Source organism: Geotrypetes seraphini, chromosome 15 (assembly GCF_902459505.1).
Source record: "Geotrypetes seraphini chromosome 15, aGeoSer1.1, whole genome shotgun sequence".
Classification (NCBI taxonomy): domain Eukaryota; kingdom Metazoa; phylum Chordata; class Amphibia; order Gymnophiona; family Dermophiidae; genus Geotrypetes; species Geotrypetes seraphini.
This window is the reverse complement of record NC_047098.1, coordinates 26,353,023-26,372,610: the sequence shown is the minus strand read 5'-3', so window position 1 is coordinate 26,372,610 and position 19,588 is coordinate 26,353,023. Positions and strand designations below refer to the sequence as shown.

The window sequence follows — 19,588 nt, the reverse complement described above, 5'->3', positions numbered from 1 at the left end:
GTAAGGCTCTGCCTTAACCACACAAACCTTGAACACTTATGATTTGTGCAGATGAGGAGGTAGCTTAGGCATTGGTGGAATAAGGCATTATGACATCACAATCTGAGCTCTAGAATGTTGCTACTTATGATTTTAAAGTGTTTGAGGCTTGTGCAGATGAGGACGGAGCTTAGGCATTGGTGGACTGAGGCATTATGACATCACAATCTGAGCTCTAGAATGTTGCTACTTATGATTTTAAAGTGTTTGAGGCTTGTGCAGATGAGGACGGAGCTTAGGCATTGGTGGACTGAGGCATTATGACATCACAATCTGAGCTCTAGAATGTTGCTACTTATGATTTTAAAGTGTTTGAGGCTTATGCAGATGAGGACGGAGCTTAGGCATTGGTGGAATGAGACATTATGACATCACAAGCTGAGCTCTAGAGTGTTGCTAGTTACGATTTTAAAGTGTTTGAGGCTTGTGCAGATGAGGACGGAGCTTGCAGGAATGGGGCATGGACAGGAAAAGAACTCGCAGAGACGGGAAAATGAGTTCCCACTGGGACGGGGAAAAATTTGTCCCCATGTCATTCTCTGGTCTCTACCCCTTAAACTCCCAGGTCCTCGTCCGTAAAACAAATCTGTTTCCATGTTTCTTCCTATTAAGCTCCCTCTGTCCTGCTCTGGAAAAGGTAGTCTTTATGCATCATAACCTCGATCTCTCAGTTTCTCAGGGGTCAAAGCAGCAAACTTGCATGACAGCCATGCACTAACTTACTCCCTAATTCTATAATTGTAGCATTTAAATGTAAGTGCAATATGTGTGCTGAGACAACTAACATTTGGATGTGTGAATGTTACATTCATGTGCATAGGTGCTACGTGCATGCACAGCGGTAGTCTATAATGTAAGCGTGCAAGTCACATAGGGGTCCTAGTAGAAAGCTGCAGCAAAAAGTGGCTTTAGCACACCCTACTACTTCTTATAAGAACATAAGAAGTTGCCTCCGCTGAGTCAGACCAGAGGTCCATCCTGCCCAGCGGTCCGCTCTCGCGGCGGCCCATCAGGCCTAATTGCCTGAACAGTGTCCCTGACTAATTTTGTAACTGCCTCTAATCCTATCCCTATTACCTACCTCTACTACTATCTGTACCCCTCAATCCCTTTGTCCTCCAGGTACCTGTCCAGACCCTCTTTGAAGCCTTGTAGCGTGCTCCTGCTTATCACATCCTCCGGTAGCGCGTTCCATGTATCCACCACCCTCTGGGTGAAAAAGAACTTCCTAGCGTTTATTCTAAACCTGTCCCCTTTCAATTTCTCTGAGTGCCCCCTTGTACTTGTGGTTCCCCGTAATTTGAAAAATCTGTCCCTGTCTACCCTTTCTATGCCCTTCATGATCTTGAAGGTTTCTATCATGTCTCCTCTAAGTCTCCGCTTCTCCAGGGAGAAAAGCCCCAGCTTCTTCAGTCTGTCAGTATATGAGAGGTCTTCCATACCCTTTATTAGTTTAGTTGCTCTTTTCTGGACTCTCTCAAGTACCGCCATTTCTATAGTGCTACCAGCCACATGCAGAGCAAGACACTGTCCCAGCTCCAGAGAGCTTACAATCTAATTGTGATAAACAGGATAAAAAGGGTGAATCTATACACATTATTCAGGTAGGGAATTACATAGGGAATGATAAGGCAGATAGGGTGGGGAACTATAGAGGGAATGACAAACAGGTGCTTTACAAGTGGGCTGGGGATAGGGATGGGGAGGAGATCTTGGGGTGTGTGGGAGGGTGATGCCCCACACACAACCGGAAGGGGTGCACTGCCGATGCTGCGATGGGAAAGACAGGGTAGGAGAATTGACCCCTCCCCACCCCACATGGGTCAGTCTGCCAAAAAAAAGAGTAGGGGCAGAGAGTCAGACACCGTCATTTTGCAGGATGGTGATGCAGAGGCAGGAGCATAGTGGAAGGGTCCTGGGAAGAGGAGGTCTATGAGATCACCATTGAGTTTATGTTTTGAGTGTTAGAGGGTAAGAGATCAGGACGAGGGAATCGTTTCTGGTGTCTAGGGAGTGGGACTGAGGCGCTATCTCTGGGGTTGGAGGTCTAGGGATCTTTGAAACAGAGAGTGATTTGAGGTGAAGCTCCAACACTTAACCTCAACTCACCCTCTTCTCCAAAGCCAGGATGAAGTTGCAGGTCCTCCGTGCCTCCTCTGACATGGCATTAGAGCGCCAGTGTTGTGCTCAGCCTTTCACTCCTCAGCACGTGTCTGCACTTACACCGAATAGTTTAAATTAGCTTTATTGCTATTTTTTTCATAAATGTGCCATGTTTTCAATCATCAACATTTGCAAATCGACTGAATATCACCTTAGTGCTTGTATTCATACGATTTATAGAGAAAACGCCTCAGCCCCACCACTCCACCGCAAAAACTTACGTTTAAATCGCGGGAAGCAACGTGTGGTGCTTCATCATTGGCTGTCTTCACTATTTTGTTGTACGTGGGTAATTTTTCTAACAATCTTTTTTTATTTTATAAATTTTTATCAATAAAACTTGATTATCAAACTTCATTTCTTGTTGGTAACTCAATATATTAGATAATACTTATCTCAGCCAACCAAGGGAGCCAGACCCGACATGTTTCGCACATATACCGTGTTTTCAAGGCTTTGCACGGCTTGTATGGAAAATCACTTTTTTGCGTCGTGTATTCACAACATTGTGTACTAAAGCTGTGGTAATCCTGAACACAGGTTATTTCATCGGCTTCCTTTCACCGTGAGAGTTCCCTCTGCCCTACAGTCCCCAGATCAACTTCTGTCTCTCCTACCCTGGAACGAGGTTGCCTTCATTCCTCTCAGCCCTGGATTCCTCATGATGAATGTATAGCATGGGAGAAAAGCTTTATTGAATCAGGGCCTCAATTTTTAATTTTTCTGTTTTACGTCCGGTTTTCTCTATTGCTCCTGGGACCAGTACTAACCTCTACCTTTACGTTCTTGTAAATTGAGAGATAGTGGAAGAAGGCAGAGGCTGAGAAAAGGTTGGCAAATGCAGTGGAATTGAAGCCTCCTGTGGGGAAGAATGGACTTGACTGGCTGTGGCATGTCTGAGATGGCTATAGGGGGCACCTTCTATGAGGCAACACTTTCCAGGCTTTCTATGGTTTTGCTGTCATCCCTGAAGGATTGCTAGCGCTGCCACTGTGATCCAGCTAGCTTAGCTGTCTCAGCTGCTCTGCTATCTAAGCAACAACTGGTTTTCCTGTGAGGAGAAGGGAGTGCCCTTCAGATTTAAAAAGGCAAAGAAAAGGTCTGAAAATCAAAAAGAGAATTTTTAATTCCTTTTCCTTCTGTTGCTACGCTGCAGTGGGAGATCTGTATTGACTTTGAACATAAGGGGAGAGGATGCTGCCGTTTCAGACATGAAAGCGGGAAGTGACTGACACTTGTTTGCTTTCTGATTGGGGTGTCTGACAGAGAGGCAAGCTGCTCAGTAGGGCTAATAGTGGAAGCGGGCAAGATTTAGCTATCGTGTTTGTTTGAAGCTTGTAATATACAGTATAATCTCGTCATAATGGACTTCAAGGGATCTGGAAAAACAGTCCGTTATATCCAGAGTTGCATTTTTTAAAAACTTTATTTAGGTCAACTGAAACAATGTACAATCAATGAACAACAGTCACTGCACAAGCATACCAGCAACATCAATAACAAAACTTGGCAAAACATTGGCATGGCACGAAATGATTGCAAAACCAGAACACTAAAAGATGTTCTAAAGCAAAAATAATCTGTCATTTTCTTCTGGGCTGCATTTTGACACTACATCACTGGCACGCCATGCGCCTTGTAGGCGGAGCCTGCATGTCCATTATAGCTGAACAAAACTACAGCTAAAAGCAGCTCTGGGGACCAAATTGGTTATCCATTATATCCAGTGGTGCACCAAGGGGGGGGCGGCCTGCCCCGGGTTCAGCCTTAGGGGGGGTGTACAGCCGGCCAGGTCTGGAAAATTCCTGGGTTGCAACGGTGACGGCACTCATTGGCATCGGCACCCTCCCCCCCAGCGATGGCACTTAGCGGCATCGGCGCCCCACCGCGACAGCACTCAAGTTCGGCCTCCTTCTCCCGGCATCAACAGAACTTCAGATCGGCAACAGGTGCTCAGTCAAAAGCTTCCCCTGACTCAGCTTCCTGTTTCCGCCCAGGCAGTTCAGTCAGAGGAAAGCTTTTGACTGAGCACCTGTTGCCGATCTGAAGTTCTGTTGATTCCGGGAGAAGGAGGCCGAACTTGAGTGCTGTCGCGGGGGGGCACTGATGCCGCTGAGTGCTGTTGCGGAGGGGGGGGCCTTGCCGATCTTGTTGCCAAAATCGGAAAGGTGAAGAAGGGAGAAAGATGGGCCTGTGGTGGATGGAGAGATTGAGAGAAGGGGACAGATGATGGAAGTGGGAGGAAAGAGAGAGAAGGGGCAGATGATGGAAGTGGGGAGAGAGAAGAGGGCAGATGATGGAAGTGGGGGGAAAGAGAGAGAAGGGACAGATGATGAAAGTGGAGAGAGAGAAGGGGGCAGATGATGGAAGTGGGGGGAAAGAGAGAGAAGGGGCAGATGATGGAAGTGGAAAGAAGGGGGAGAGAGAAGAGGGCAGATGATGGAAGTGGTGGGAAAGAGAGAGAAGGGGCAGATGATGGAAGTGGGGAGAGAGAAGAGGGCAGATGATGGAAGGGGGGAAAGAGAGAGAAGGGGCAGATGATGGAAGTGGAGAGAAGGGGAAGAGAGACGAGGGCAGATGATGGAAGTGGTGGAAAGGGAGAGAAGGGGCAGATGATGGAAATGGGGAGAGAGAAGAGTTCAGATGATGGAAGTGGGGGAAAGAGAGAGAAGGGGCAGATGATGGAAGTGGGGAGAGAGAAGATGGCAGATGATGGAAGTGGGGGGAAGAGAGAGAAGGGACAGATGATGGAAGTGGGGAGAAGGGAGAGCAAATGCTGAATGGAAGTGGAGAAAGAGAACACATACTGGATGGAAGGAGGGATAAAGAAAAAGGACATATGCTTGATGGGGGAAGAAGATAGAGTTAGTGAGATAGGGGAAAGGGGTGGCATGCTGTGGGTAGACATAGTGAAAAGAGGGAATTTGAGAACTGCATAGTAAGAACAAATTTAATTTAGATGGACGCAAAAAATAAAGAAGGAAGACCAGAGAAGGAAAGGGAAGAGAGAGAGATGCCAGAGAACGGGGAAGGAGACAGAGATATCAGATCTGAGCGGAGGAAATGAGAAAAGAGAGATGCTAAAAACCACAGGGGGGAGGGAAAGAGAGATGAAAGGAGAAAGATGCCAGACCATGAGGGAACAGAGGGAAGATGATAGATGCCAGACCAAAGGGTGGGGGTCTAGAGGAGAGATGGCAGGGGGAGACAGACAGTTTCTGGAAGGGGCAGACAGTGGATGGAATGGGCAGATGCTGGATTGAAGAGACAGGGCAGACGCTGGAAGGAAAGAGTGAAAAGAAGATAAAAGCAGAAACTAGAGACAACAAAAGGTAGAAAAAATCATTTTATTTCTATTTTGTCATTAGAATATATCAGATTTGAAATATGTGTCCTGCTAGAGACATAACTGGGGACTGCAAAGCCCAGGCAGTGCTTCTTTAGCTTCCAGCTGGCTTAGGGCTCTCTCGGACCAGGGGGCATTCCCCTAACACTATTCCTGTCATGTGTGACTGCAGTATTCTGTTAGCATGATATTTCTGTGTAGCATTCTATAATAATTTGGCTTGTTCAGTTTTCTTGATAGTAGAAGGGATATATGTGAAGGGGAGAGGAGGGGAGACAGGGGTTTTGTTGGTCTTTGCTCTGTATATTTATATTTATAAAATAACAATTGTACGGAATATTGTTTCTTTTTATATTTTAATAAAATATGTTCAATATAAAATCATAACTGAGACTTATACAGATGAGATCAGATGGTTTGCGGGGACTGAGCTTGCGAAGACGGGGCGGAAATGTGTTTTTTAAATTTCAGTCTTAGTAGTTTGCCGGTCTATGGGTATAAAAAGGTTGAAAAACACTGCTCTAGAGCAGAGTCGGCAGCTGCGCTGAGGTGCAGGAAAGTCCCCCGATAACTCGTCTGCCGGCTTTGCTCCAGAAGAAGTAAGTTATGTCGGAGGGGGTGGACCCAGCAGATGCCGCAACTCCCTGCATCTGATGGGTCAACCCCTTCTGACATAACTTACTTCTTCCGGAGCAAAGCCTGGAGTCATCGCAGGACCTTCCAGCACGTGGCTGCCGACTCTGCTCCAAGCTAGTACGTCAGAGTGGGGTGGACTGGCAGCCGGAAGCTACAGTCATCGCGAGAAAGGAGCAGGACTGCTGGAATGAAAGAGTGGTGCAGGGTGAAATGGAAGGGTGGTGCTGATGGAATTGATGTACAGGGAAAGGGGAGAGAGACATAAGGGGGAAGGATACTGGATGGAATTGGATTGAAGGGAAAGAAAGGGGGCAGATGCTGATTGAAGAGGGGTGGATGGAGAAAGAAAGGGCAGACATTTGGATGGTAGTGTGGCGGGTAGAGGGGGAGCCTATGCTGGATGGAAGTGCAGATGGGAGAGATAAGGGAGCAAATGCAGGAAGGAAATGGGAGGAGAGAAAGAGGGGAGCAGATGATGGAAGTGGACAGAGAGAGGAGAAGGTACTAAATGGAAGGGGTAGAGAAAGAGGACACATGATGGAAGGAGGGGATAAATAAAAGGAGGGCACATGATGGGGAATAGGATTGAGTTAGGGAAATACTGGAGGGGGTGAGGGAAAGAGGTGGCGAGCTGTAGGTGGACAGTAAAAAAGGAAATTGATGAATGGGTAGTAAGAACGTAATCTAGATGGATGCAGAAAATAAATTGAAAAGGAAAATGAGGGAAGAAAGGGATTGCAGAAGAGAGGTGTGGGAGAGGGAAGGAGAGGAGAGAGATGCCAGACCAATGGGGGTGAAAGGAGAGATGGAAGGGGGAGGCATACAGTTTCTGGAAGGGGCATAGGAGAGAAGATGCCATATAGGGGAAGAGAGATGGCAGACAGTGGATGGAAGGAAGAGAGTAACAAGAAGATGAGGAAAGCAGAAACCAGAGAAAACAAAGGTAGAAAAAAAAATTATATTTATTTATTGCTTTAGGAGACATGTGTCACTGTTTCTGTGGTGTTGCATTGTATGCAGAGTCCAGCTTCTTGCTGGTTCAATTTAACCTTTGTCTATGTATTTCAATTTTATCCCCCCTTTTACAAAACTGTGGAGCGTTTTTTAGCGCCAGCCATGGTGGTAGCAGCTCTGATGCTTAGAATTCTATAAGCGTCAGAGCTGTTACCACCGTGGCTAAAATCCACACTACAGTTTTGTAAAAGGGGGAGGGGTATGACATATTCCATACTAGGCGAAGGTGTTTTCTGTGTTCTGTGTGTTCGAAAGACATGGCTTTCTGTTAGGATTGATCTGTACTAGTCTGGCTTGTTTAGTTTTACAATGGGTGTATTGATGTTGTACTGCTCACTGTAGTATGTAAGATGCTGCCTTTTCCTAGATACTCATGTGTGACATGTGGCTTGTTAATAAAAATCATGTTTTTCATACAGATGGGGGGGTGCCAAAAAATGATGGGCCCCCACTGGTTATATCCGAAAGTCTATTATATGCAAGTCCACTATATCCAATGATTTTCTGCATGTTTATAAAGGCGAACGGCCGGGACCAGCGGACCTCATCCGCTATAGACGAGGTTCCGTTATAAGCCAGTCCGTTATAATGAGATTATACTGTGCAGGATTTTAGTAGCAGCCATATTGGTCCTGAAGAAGACTAATTTCTTTATAGGCTATGATAACTTTTTTCTACTAGCGTTAAAATAATTCAGAAATATTGTAGTGCATTCGTGTTTCAGACCCTTAGGTTCACATCTGAAGAAAGACCTTCGTGGCCTCACAACTCTTGTACTACACCCTCTTTGGATTGTTCTTAACGCTGATTCAATAAAAGGCCTCTTTCTATCCAGTCATATCCCAGAGAGGAGTGCTCCCATCTTGTGTCGGTCTTGGGAGTGGAAGGACGTGAATCACCGCTGCTGTCAAGTTATCTTCCAGATAGCCTCCACAGGGGAGGGAATACTATCGGAGCTCTTTCAGAAATCTCACAGCTGAGCTTCCATGCTCTGTCAGATTGTAGGAACATATGGTTTTAAATAATTCAATTTATTTTTCATGTGTTGTGTGTTTGTTTTACTCTCTAAAGAGCTAGTGATTGCAGACAGGCATTTATTAAATCCAGTACGTTCTCTCTGTTATACACCAGTGTCTCTCATTGTACCTTCAGTGATGGGCTCATATGGTTCCTTTCATGTCATCATGGCAGTAACATTCTCATCCTTTCCAGGGTTCTCACTTTTGTGTTGTTTGTAAATTAGCTGGATCCCAACATCAGTTTATACTGTGAATTGACTGGGTCCTTACTCTTGTAATATGGGTGGATTAGCTGGGTCCCCACATCTGCACATGCTGTGAATTGACTGGGTCCTTACATCTTTGCTCTCTGTGGATTGACTGGGTCCTTACACCCGTTTCGTTTGTGGATTGGATGGGTCCTACGTTTCCACTTTCTGTGGATTGGTTGGGTCCTTATACCTGTGTTGTGTGTGCGGTTTGACTGGTCCCTTCTAAGTTATCAAATGACAGATGCTTAAAGGTGCAATCTCTTTCAGTGAGTGATGTTTTCATTAATGTTAAGACTAGTGGTGGCTCAGTGGCAGTGCTGTGCATCGCCGTGCAAAGGGCTTAGCTTGGATTCCATCATTGTCTGGGGCCGAGTCAGTGACTCTTAAATGCACAGGAGCTCCTTTCTGAGTATTTTTGAGGTCACTATGATATGCTTCTCCCTAGCTACACCATGAGCCTCAGAGTAAGAACATGCCTTACTGGATCAGACCAATGGTCCGTCAAGTTCAGTAGCCCGTTCTCACAATGGTAAATCTAGGTCCCTAGTACCTGGCCAAACCCCAAGGGGTCGCAACATTCCATGCTACTGATCCAGGGCAAGAGTGTCTTTGCCCATGTCTTTCTCAATAACAGACTATGGATTTTTCTTCCAGGAAATTGTCCAAACCTTTCTAAAACCAACTATGCTATCCACTCTTACCACAACCTCTGGCAATGCATTCCAGAGCTTACCTTTTCTCTGAGTTTCCTCCTTTTGGTTTTAAAAGTATTTCCCTGTAACTTCATCGAGTGTTCCTTAGTCTTTGTAATTTTTGATGGAGTGAAAAATCGACGCACTTGTACCCGTTCTACTCCAGTCAGGATTTTGTAGACTTCATTCATATTTCCCCTCAGCCGTCTCTTTTCCAAGCTGAAGAGCCCTAACCTTTTTAGTCTTTCCTCATACGAGAGGAGTTACATCCCCTTTATCATCTTGGTCGCTCTTCTTTGAGCCTTTTCTAGTGCCGCTATATCTTTCTTGAGATAAAGAGACCAAAATTTGAACGCAATACTCCAGATGAGGTCGCACCATGGAGCGATACAGGGGTATTATAACATTCTTAGTCTTGATAACCATTCCTTTTCTAATAATTCCTAGCATCCTGTTTGCATTTTTGGTCGCCACCACACATTGGGTGGAAGGTTTCATCGTATTGTCTACGATGACGCCCAGATATTTTTCTTGGGCGCTAACCCCCAAGGTGGACCCTAGCATCCAGTAACTGTGATTTGGATTGTTCTTCTCAATGTGCATCGCTTTGCATTTGTCCACATTAAATTTCATCTACCACTTAGAAGCCCAGTCTTCCAATGTCCTAAGGTCTGCCTGCAATTTTTCACAATCTGCATGAGTTTTAACAACTTTGAACAGTTTAGTGTCATCTGCAAATATAATCACCTCACTCGTTGTTCCAATTTCCAGATCACTTATAAATAAGTTAAATATCACCGGTCCCAGTACAGATCCCTGTGGTACTCCAGAAACTAACTGTCACAGATATCCTCATGCTGCTTTGTTCAACCCATACATACTACACATAGCAACACTTCCTCTGCCCTTTCTATGGTTGCCTTCTTTGAGTTCTTCCAGCCTTTCTTAGCCCAGGTAGAGTGAGGTGAGAAGGGCACACACTGAGCTCTGATAGGACGGGTATTAGACATGGAGAGGCCCAAGGCAAAACTGGAGAGCCTACTAGCAAGCTATACATCCACTTCAGGCTGGCATGATACAAGACCCCTCCCTAATGCCAGCCCTGAACATCACTTGTAGCTCATTCTGAATGCCGGAAACCTCAGCAATAGAGAAGCAAGAGCATCTAAAGCCTGCCTGCAACAGCTAGATTTCTAATTTCTCCTGCATTTGGAACAGATATAGAAAGAGAAGGCATCCTCGTGTGGGGAGGGAAGAAGCAGGAGTCTACAAGAACTGAGAAACAGCGTACAGAAACATATGCAACGTGAGGAGCTAAGTTAGGTGGACAGTATTCCCAAGTTAACTCTTTAATTGACAGATGGTGAAACAGCTGTCATTAAAGAGTTAACTTGGGAATACTGTCCACCTAACTTAGCTCCTCACCTTGCATATGTTTCTGTACGCTGTTTCTCAGTTCTTGTAGACTCCTGCTTTATGTATCTTGATGTTGAAAGAGAGCAACAGTGCCAAGTAACAGGCCTTTGGAGATGCAGATCTCCCATAAGAGCCACAGGAAGCACATGTTGCTTCTGAGCAACAATGTCAAATAAAGGGTTAAGGCAGCTGGGAGTGGAAAGGGTAAAGCAGGAGAAATTAAGAGGTCCCAAGGTGAGGCTCCTTGATGCACAATGATTGTGACCAATCTGGGGCTAAATACCAGAAAGTGGTTCTGAAAAACTTGAATTTCATTCTCTAATGTCAGACCACAAATTAAGTCCTAGCATTAGAGAACTAGACCACAAACTAAATCCCCCAGTGTTAGAAAGCCAGACCACGCACTAAATCCCTAGTGTTCGAAAACCAGATCATGCTTTTTCCACGCTTAATTTTTACTTCATTTGCCATTGCTTGTTACAGTGCCTTGTTGCTAGAAGTGAATTTGATTTTTTGCAAAATCGTATCATTGTTTTCACCATCAGCATTGACCAGCACTTTTGTGACCCCTGTGGCAGCCAGTTTCCCACCGAAACATGGTCCATGTCAAGGGGTTTTTATTTCAGTTGTTGATGTTTTATGAATAAAAAAAGCTTTTATACACACTTTTTTTTTTAATAATTAAAACTTTTATTAAGAAAATGCACAAAAGAACAAAGAGAATACAATAAGCAAACAAGGAAATAATGGTCCAACAAGAAACCGGTCTCCCCAGAATATGCCGAGAGAGGCAATCCAAAAGCAAACAATAGAACAGGAGAGACAAAATTGTACAAGAACAGCAGTCATACAACCCCTCCCCACCTCCCCCGGGTGACAGACCCCCAAATCCCCACTCCCAAGGCAGGCAGGAGGATCTCAAAAAACAGTCAGCAAAAAGTAAAAGTGCCCATCCAGAAACACCCCCAAAAGCAAATCCCAGTCCAAAACCCGCAATAGACCCCCCAAAAAAATCAAGTAAGCAAGTGAAAGTTCCGCCAGATGTGATCAAAACTATGGCGTAAACCATGTTGGGCTGCCGTAAAGCGATACAGGAGCTGCCATTGGTGCAGCTTCTGTTCCATCCCCTGCCAAGAGGGAGGCACCGGCTGATTCCACTTGGAAGCCAAAAGCAAGCGGGCTGCAGTAAGCGCCAGTACACAAAACGAGGATTCCCTCCTCCCCCCCGTTCCAAATCCAGCTCATGCCAAAACAACAAGGCATGACGCCAGTCAGCCGCCACCCTTTTATACATATTTTGACTGGAATTTCATCAGTCCCTATTTTTGGTTTCACCGATTGTTTTGTAGGGGCTCCTTTCCTTCCTGGGTTTTTTGTCTGTTTGGTTTCAGGGGGGCATTCCAGGGGCAGAGTCAGCACTTGGCACTTAAGTGTTGATATTCAGTCCTTAAACAACCAGGTTTGGTGCATAAATGTTACCACATAGAAGTCTGACTTTAAGAATAAATGGGATACCCATGTGGGAACCCTTCGAGGGTCAAGATAAGAAAATTGGGTCATTAGGGCATAGACAGGGGGTAAGCAGAGTGGGCAGACTTGATGGGCTGTAGCACTTTTCTGCCGTCATCTTCTATGTAACCCATGTAAGTGCTGAATATTGACTTAAGCGGCTATGTGTTAGTTGGTTCAAAAATATTTAAAGCTGAAGCCCAGACAGGGTCCGGTTTTGAATATCTGGGAATAGCTCTGTTGGCAGTGAATATTGAAAAGGTTTGACAGGATATAATTTAGAGATAATTGAAAAGGCAAATATACACACTTTTTTCTTTTCTCTCCCTTTTGCCTTCTGAGCTAAAGAGGTCCCCAGGAATGGCCACTTTGAGCTAAATATATCTGAGCTGTGAAATAATGTGGCTATATTTAGCTATTCTGGCTAGCACAAATTTCATACTCTGAGATGTGGAATCTTAACTTCATGATGAGGTGACTGGATCCCTTTAAAAAGTCACCTCCCCGTGCATTTAACTTTTTCCTTTTTTTTTTTTCTCCTCTTAAAATGACTCGACTTCTTTGGGGTAATTTTATAATATGAAGCCTACATGAGCAGGGCTGTCGTTAGGGGGTGGAAAATAGGGCAATTGCCTGGGCCTTCTGACCCTGCACGCTTTGGGGTGCTCTATCTAGTTTCTGCCCTGGACCACTCTAAGTCTGACACCAGCCCTGTAGGATTTGAGAAGTCCCAAAAAGGGGACCAGTTTCAGTTTAGTTTAAAAAGGTAACAAAAGGAACCTTGTGACATTATAAGAGAAGTTCAGTAGTGAGTCAATGCCCATGCACAAATTTATCCTGTCACAAAAAAGTGCCTGTCCTTTACTTGTGTATCTGCATCAGGACCATACTGACAGGAAACAACGGAGTGACGGCACAGGTAACTTCATTGGAACCACAGTGGGGTTGAATGACTCAATGCGAGTTGTGTTTTGGCCGACTAGCCTGCAACCCAAGTCAAAATTTGCCGTGGTGAAAGCAAAAGACACAACGTTTGTCTTTCCTTGCTGATGGCAGTACGTTTAAAACCAAACCTCTGCTGGAAAAGCTGTTAGAAAATGGCACAAAACTCTGCTATAGCCACTCACTTATCCGACTCATGTTGAGTCATTCAATCTTTGACCACATTGTGGTTCCATTGACGTTTGGTTTGTTTCCATATCCATGCCTACCTTGGCTGCCTACTACTTTGTTTGCTGTTGGCGTTTGTTCATGGAGGATCCTTGTTCCTCTGTTTTCAGGACTATATTGAGCCAGAATCATGCCCCGTCCTGCCCACCGCACTGTGGCTAGGCAGAGGAGATAATAGTCTGGGAACAATTTTACAGTCACCCCCCCCCCCACACACACCCACCCCGCCCCCAATGCCTTGTGTGGCTGAACTGCATGCACAGCTCTCAGTCCAGTCTTGACCTACACATTGTAGAAAACACATGTGTTTGTTGCATCTCCATGTTCATGCCACCCAAATTACACGTCTGGCAGTGTCAACCTGCAGAGCATATAAAAAGTAGTTGCACTCTTATCACGCATTTGCAGTTGGCCGGTATTATAAAAATCTTTTCCCACATGTAATACCAAAACTAGATAAACAAAAAACGATGCTATTGGAGCAAGAAAGATTAAGAAGCACTTCGCTAAAATCTCAGAAATCGATATTCAAAGCAATTTAACTGGCTGGAATCGGCTCCTGGGTGGTTAAATGGCTTGTTCAGTGGTAAACAGTCATATTCCGTGGCACTTAACTGAAACGTCCAGTTAGGCCCAGATTTTATAAATGGCGTCGGTATCATGGCTGCCTAAAAACGGCCACCAATCGCGTGTCAATCACACATCGGCACCATTGATAGAATTGTGGCTTTTTTTTTAAAAGAAGGCGCCTTTAATGTAGGCCAGCATTTTACACACCTGTCATGCACCTATGAAAGCGCCTAGGGTCGCCTAAGGATGCCTAAGGCCCCTTCCGGCATAGACCGGGCCCACACTAGCCTCAGGCGTCCTTAGATGTACCTAGACGTTTCTGTAGGTGTGCTAACGGTGCTTTCAACATAGGCACCGTTCGCTGCATTGATTGATTTTTTTTTTTTTTTTTTGAAGTGCAGCCTGATTGGTTATTTAGACAGCGGCAGGAAAGCTACTGCCACCTAACTTCAGGACGCCGCTACTAGAATCTGGGCCTTAGTTCCTGTCTCAAAATCAGCTTTTTGGGCTTTCTGGGGACCGTGACAGCACTTAACCAGCCAAGGTAACCGCATAAATAGGACAGGATGAAAGTCAGTCTTATTTTTATGCGGTGCCAGTTAAGTTCTGAATATCACATTTAACCGGCAATGCTTTAGCCGGCTTCACAAACCTGGAAATTCAATGCCAGCAGCAGTCAGCAAAATGCTGAGCCCTGCCAGCTGAAAATTGACCCTTCAGTGTCGGATTTTCTTTAGGATTTTATAGGGGTCTCATCAGGGCAGGATTAATTCGTCGAGGGCCCCTAGGCTCACAATTACACTGGGCCCCCTCCCCGCCCCACCATGCGCCCAGGTGGAAACAGGAAGCTGTGTCAGAGGGAAGCTTTGGGCAAGCAGCACCGCTTGCACAATTACAGTTCCCGTTGCCTTTCTTACCCACGTTGCTTGCTTGTCTTACTTTCCGTCGATGGGGGATTCCGTCAGTGGGGGAGGGCTGCGTTGCCTATTGGGGTGGGGCCTGCATAGCCGATCGATGCTGGAGGGGCCCATCGCCGTTTGGAAAAAAACAATGTTGATGCAATCATTCATCGGGCACCCCTGACCATTTTGGGCCCTAGGCACGTGCCTACTTGGCCTATTGGTTAATCCTGCCCTGGGTCCCATACAGAATCAGACCTAAAAGTATCAGGGGTAACTCGTGGTTTGGCATGGTTATGTAAATAGGCTTCTCAAAGATAAGAAAAAGAAATCCCTAAAGAGTATATACCACAGAAAAATACTATAATATCCGAGCAATGTACTCAAATTACAAAGTTAGAATACATATGTACAATATTTCTAACTTTGTAATTGGAGTACATTGCTCTGATATTATAGTATTTTTCTGTGGTATATACCCTTTAGGGATTTCTTTTTCTTATCTTTGAGATTTACTTTTGAATCCCGTTGTTCATTGGTTGTAGCTCTCTGTTTTATTTTTTGTTTATGAAATCTAATCTAATCTAATCCTTAGGTTTGTATACCGCATCATCTCCACGTTCGTAGAGCTCGACGCGGTTTACAGTAGGAGAAATAGGAAGGAACTACAACGGAGGGTTAGAGATAGAAGTGTGAAGAAAATTTAGAGGACTTGGGATGCCAAGATATAAGAGTTTACTTGATTCCTAAGTTGGAGGGAGACTTACATTTTTGGAGAAAAGCCAGGTTTTCAGATGTTTGCGGAAAACTTGGAGAGAGCTCAAGTTCCGAAGAGGGGAGGTAAGGTTGTTCCAGAGCTCAGTGATTTTGAAGTGGAGGGAAGTCCCTAGCTTTCCTATGTGGGAAATGCCTTTTAGCGAGGGGAAGGATAGTTTTAATTTGTGGGAGGATCTGGTGGTATTAGGGTTTGAGGAATTCCAAGAAAGAGGGATAAAGGGAGGGAGGATACCGTATAGGATTTTGAAAGTTAAACAGGCGCATTTATAGTGGACCCTGGCGATTATCGGAAGCCAGTGGAGCTTGGCCAGGAGCGGGGAGAGATGGTCAAAGGCTTTTTAAAAATTACTTGTCAGAAGGCAATCTTCAAAGCTGCAATTCACGTTGCAGATTGTCTGAAAATCGCCCTCCCTCAATGCAGGGTAAAGCACAAGCAGCGCTTTATAGGATTCACATTGTCAGCTACACTAAGAAGGAGACATTCCTGAGAGATATGTTCGAGTGAGGAAAGGAAATTAGCATCCATAAATGCATTTTCAATTCTACACACCTTATTTAACATGGAAAAAAGTACACACAAAAACAGGGAGGTGCAAAACTCTGCCGGTATTACTTTTGTACATTTTCTCCTGTGGATTTCCAAATAGAAACACACCCATACTTTTTGTCTGAAAATTGGCACAATGTTTGCAGGTATAAACATAAGAACATAAGAAACGCCCTCACCGGATCAGACCAAGGTCCATCAAGTCCGGCGATCCGCACACGCGGAGGCCCATTTAGGTACTCCTTTTTGGAGACCCAAATTTACCGTATCCCTCAATATGATATTCAAGAAGGTGTCATCCAATTTGCGTTTGAATCCCAGAACAGTAGTCTCCTCCACAACCTCCTCCGGGAGTGCATTCCAAGCACCCACCACGCGCTGTGTGAAACAGAATTTCCTGACATTTGTCCTGAACCTGCTGCCACTCAGTTTCAGTCTATGTCCTCTTTTCCTCGTCACATCAGAATATTTCAGTAATGCTTCTTTTTGGTCTATTATATCAAATCCTTTTAATATTTTAAAAGTCTCTATCAAATCCCCTCTCAGTCTTCTCTTCTCAAGGGTAAACAGCCCCAGCTTCCTGAGTCGATCTTTGTAGGTCAAATTTTCCATTCCTTTGATAAGTTTCGTGGCTCGCCTCTGCACTTTTTCCAGCATCTTTGGACTTTGTCCCAAAGTGGATAGTTTGAAAATTGCCCCTTTTGTACTAAAAAAAAAAAAAGGAAAATTGAATCATACAGTCAGAGATTGGAGAAACTGGGCCTCTTCTCCCTTGAAAAGAGGAGACTGAGAGGGGACATGATTGAAACCTTCAAGATAATGAAGGGAATAGACTTAGTAGATAAAGACAGGTTGCTCACCCTCTCCAAGATAGGGAGAACGAGAGGGCATTCTCTAAAGTTGAAAGGGGATAGATTCCGTACAAACGTAAGGAAGTTCTTCTTCACCCAGAGAGTGGTGGAAAACTGAAACACTCTTCTGGAGTCTGCCATAGGGGAAAACACCCTCCAGGGACTCAAGACAAAGTAGATAAAGACAGACTGTTCACCCTCTCCAAGGTAGGGAGAATGAGAGGGCACTCTCTAAAGTTGAAAGGGGATAGATTCCGTACAAACATAAGGAAGTTCTTCTTCACCCAGAGAGTGGTGGAAAACTGAAACGCTCTTCCGGAGGCTATCGTAGGGGAAAACACCCTCCAGGGATTCAAGACCAAATTAGACAAGTTCCTGCGGAACTTGAGCGTGCGCAGGTGAGCCTGGTCTTGGTTAGGGCGCTGGTCTTTGACCTGGGGGCCACCGCGGGAGCGGACTGCTGGGCACGATGGACCACTGGTCTGACCCAGCAGCGGCAATTCTTATGTTCTTAATGACAGGAGGTGTGCTGTTGATTTAGGGCTCCTTTGATAAAGCAGCGGTAGCAATTCCCCTCGCGGAAAATGCACCGAGCTCATTCAGTTCCTGTGGGCTTCAGTGCATTGGCCGTGGGAGAATCGCTACTGCGGCTTTGTAAGAAGAACCCTTAGGGCCAGATTCTGAAAAAAGTTGTTGAAGTTTTAAGTGGCGCAATAATTGTTTGCACCGTTAAAAAAAAAACAATTAAAAAACTTGTGTAAAAAAATAGGCGCTGCTAGGCAGCTTCCATGACTGGTGCTTAGTGATGCCGAAGCCCGAAAGTGAGCGTGTTTAGGGGCACGCTGGACTTCGGCATCACTAGGCACCATGGGTGGCGATTCTGCAAGGACCCTAGGTGCCACAAATGTAGGCCTGTAAAACCCTGGCCTACATTCCCAGCACCTAAGGTCCTTTCTAGCTACGATTCTGTAAGCGGCGCCTATCCGTGAGCGACATGTGGCAGGCACCACTTACAGAATCAGCCCCTGAGTGTCTCCTGCTTTAGGCAGGATGTTTCTACGATTTCTGGGTTGTTTATACTCAGTGGCGTAATAAGGGTGAGCTCCCTTGGAAGAATGGTATAGAAAAGTAAATAAATGAAAATATTCCAGTATAAAGGGAGCAAAGGAGAAGCTTAAAAAATGACGCAGGCACATTTAAACTGGATCCTAAAACAGATTGGGAGCCAATAAAGCTTTCTTAGATTCTTTTTTTTTTTTTAATTCTCGCTTTTTATTGAAAGTTTCAGAAAACATGTTCACTTCTTCTTTTCCACATCCTGTTCAGCTGCCTCTTTGGCTCTCTTAGCTCTAATTCCAAAGAGCGTAGGCTGGCAAAAGCCTTGAAGGTCTTCTCTTCTTCTGTGATTATGCGGGTTTTCTCCTTCTTGTAGACATTCCTGATGGACATAACGGGGCTCACCAACTGCGTTGCCAGCTTCTGCAATGCTTCTGCAGCTTCTGCAGAGCTGTCGTCTTTCTTGGGAGCAGAGGCCTTCCTTGGGAAGAGGATAAGTCTGGCGTGGTACTCCTTGTTACGCCGGCGGGGGTCCACTGAGATACCAATTGTCTGTGCAGTCCTCTTATGGATCCCAGCCATCTTCAAGTCTTCCAAGCTGAATCCTCGGCTACCACGAACTTTGGTGTGATATCTGAAAATGAGACACCTCGCTATTGAGTGGATGGGCCCCCCCCCTGACACTAGTCGAGATGCAATCAGACGAGTCTTTACTTGCCATGCCTTCCACCTGCGGATTTTTCGGGCAGGCTGGTTGAAGCAGGTAACGACTCGTTTCTGCCAGTCTTTGTGGAAGTGGGGTTTCAAGATCATTCCATTTTGACTGAGGGCCATGGTGGCTTAATTCCCTATGCGGGAGCAAATGGCCGCAAAGAAAAGGAAAGCAGCTGTCTTATATTCTAACTAGTATTTTAGCCCGTTACATTAACGGGTGCTAGAAGTCTGTCCGGCTCCCTTAGTCCCTTGCCCCCACCCCCAACCCCTCCTTCCCTTCCCGCGGTCCCGATAAACCTGCCGACTCTAGTAGCGTCTGCAGCACTCTACACATGCTGCTTTGTGGCCTTCTACTGTCCTGATTTACTCTGGCACGTCCCTGATGACATCATCAGAGACGCGGCAGAGCAAATCAGGGCAGTAGAAGGCCCCGAAGCAGCGTGTGTAGAGTGCTGCAGACAGGTTTGGAGTCTGGACCGCGGGAAGGGAAGGGGGGGGCGGTCAGACGTCGGGAAGGGATGGGAGGGTCAGACCATGAAAAACGTACTGGTTTTTTTTGCCGCGAGAGAGCAGGGAGTCCAGCGCTGGCGGCCAGTCCTGCCGCGGGTGTAGTGAGGTGCTGTAAGGCTGGGGACTCGCGCGTGGGCACTCCTGCCGCCACAGACTTACATCTCACGGATCAGGGAAAACGGAACACGCAGGTAGGAGTGCGCATGCGCGGCTAGGGTTTTATTATATAGGATGCTTATTATTCAGGATGTTCCCCTGCGCAAGCTGTGGGCTTTCTAGTTTTCCTTCCATTTGCTTTTCAGTTGCTTTTTCATCCACTTGTCTTTTGATGTTGTTTTAAGCATTCCCTTCCCGCTGTTTATTTTTCTCTTACCGTATTTCTATTTAACTTATTGGTTGTCTGTACAGC

The 19,588-nt window shown here is 45.5% G+C and overlaps 1 protein-coding gene and 1 pseudogene across 2 annotated transcripts in view; one reads left to right on the top strand and one right to left on the bottom strand.

Annotated features, from left to right (window-relative positions):
• The window catches only part of CASZ1 (castor zinc finger 1), a 623,486-nt gene that overhangs the window by 339,215 nt on the left and 264,683 nt on the right, over positions 1-19,588 (top strand). The gene's annotated exons all lie outside the window — the stretch shown is intronic.
• LOC117349052 lies at positions 18,197-18,789 on the bottom strand (annotated as a pseudogene).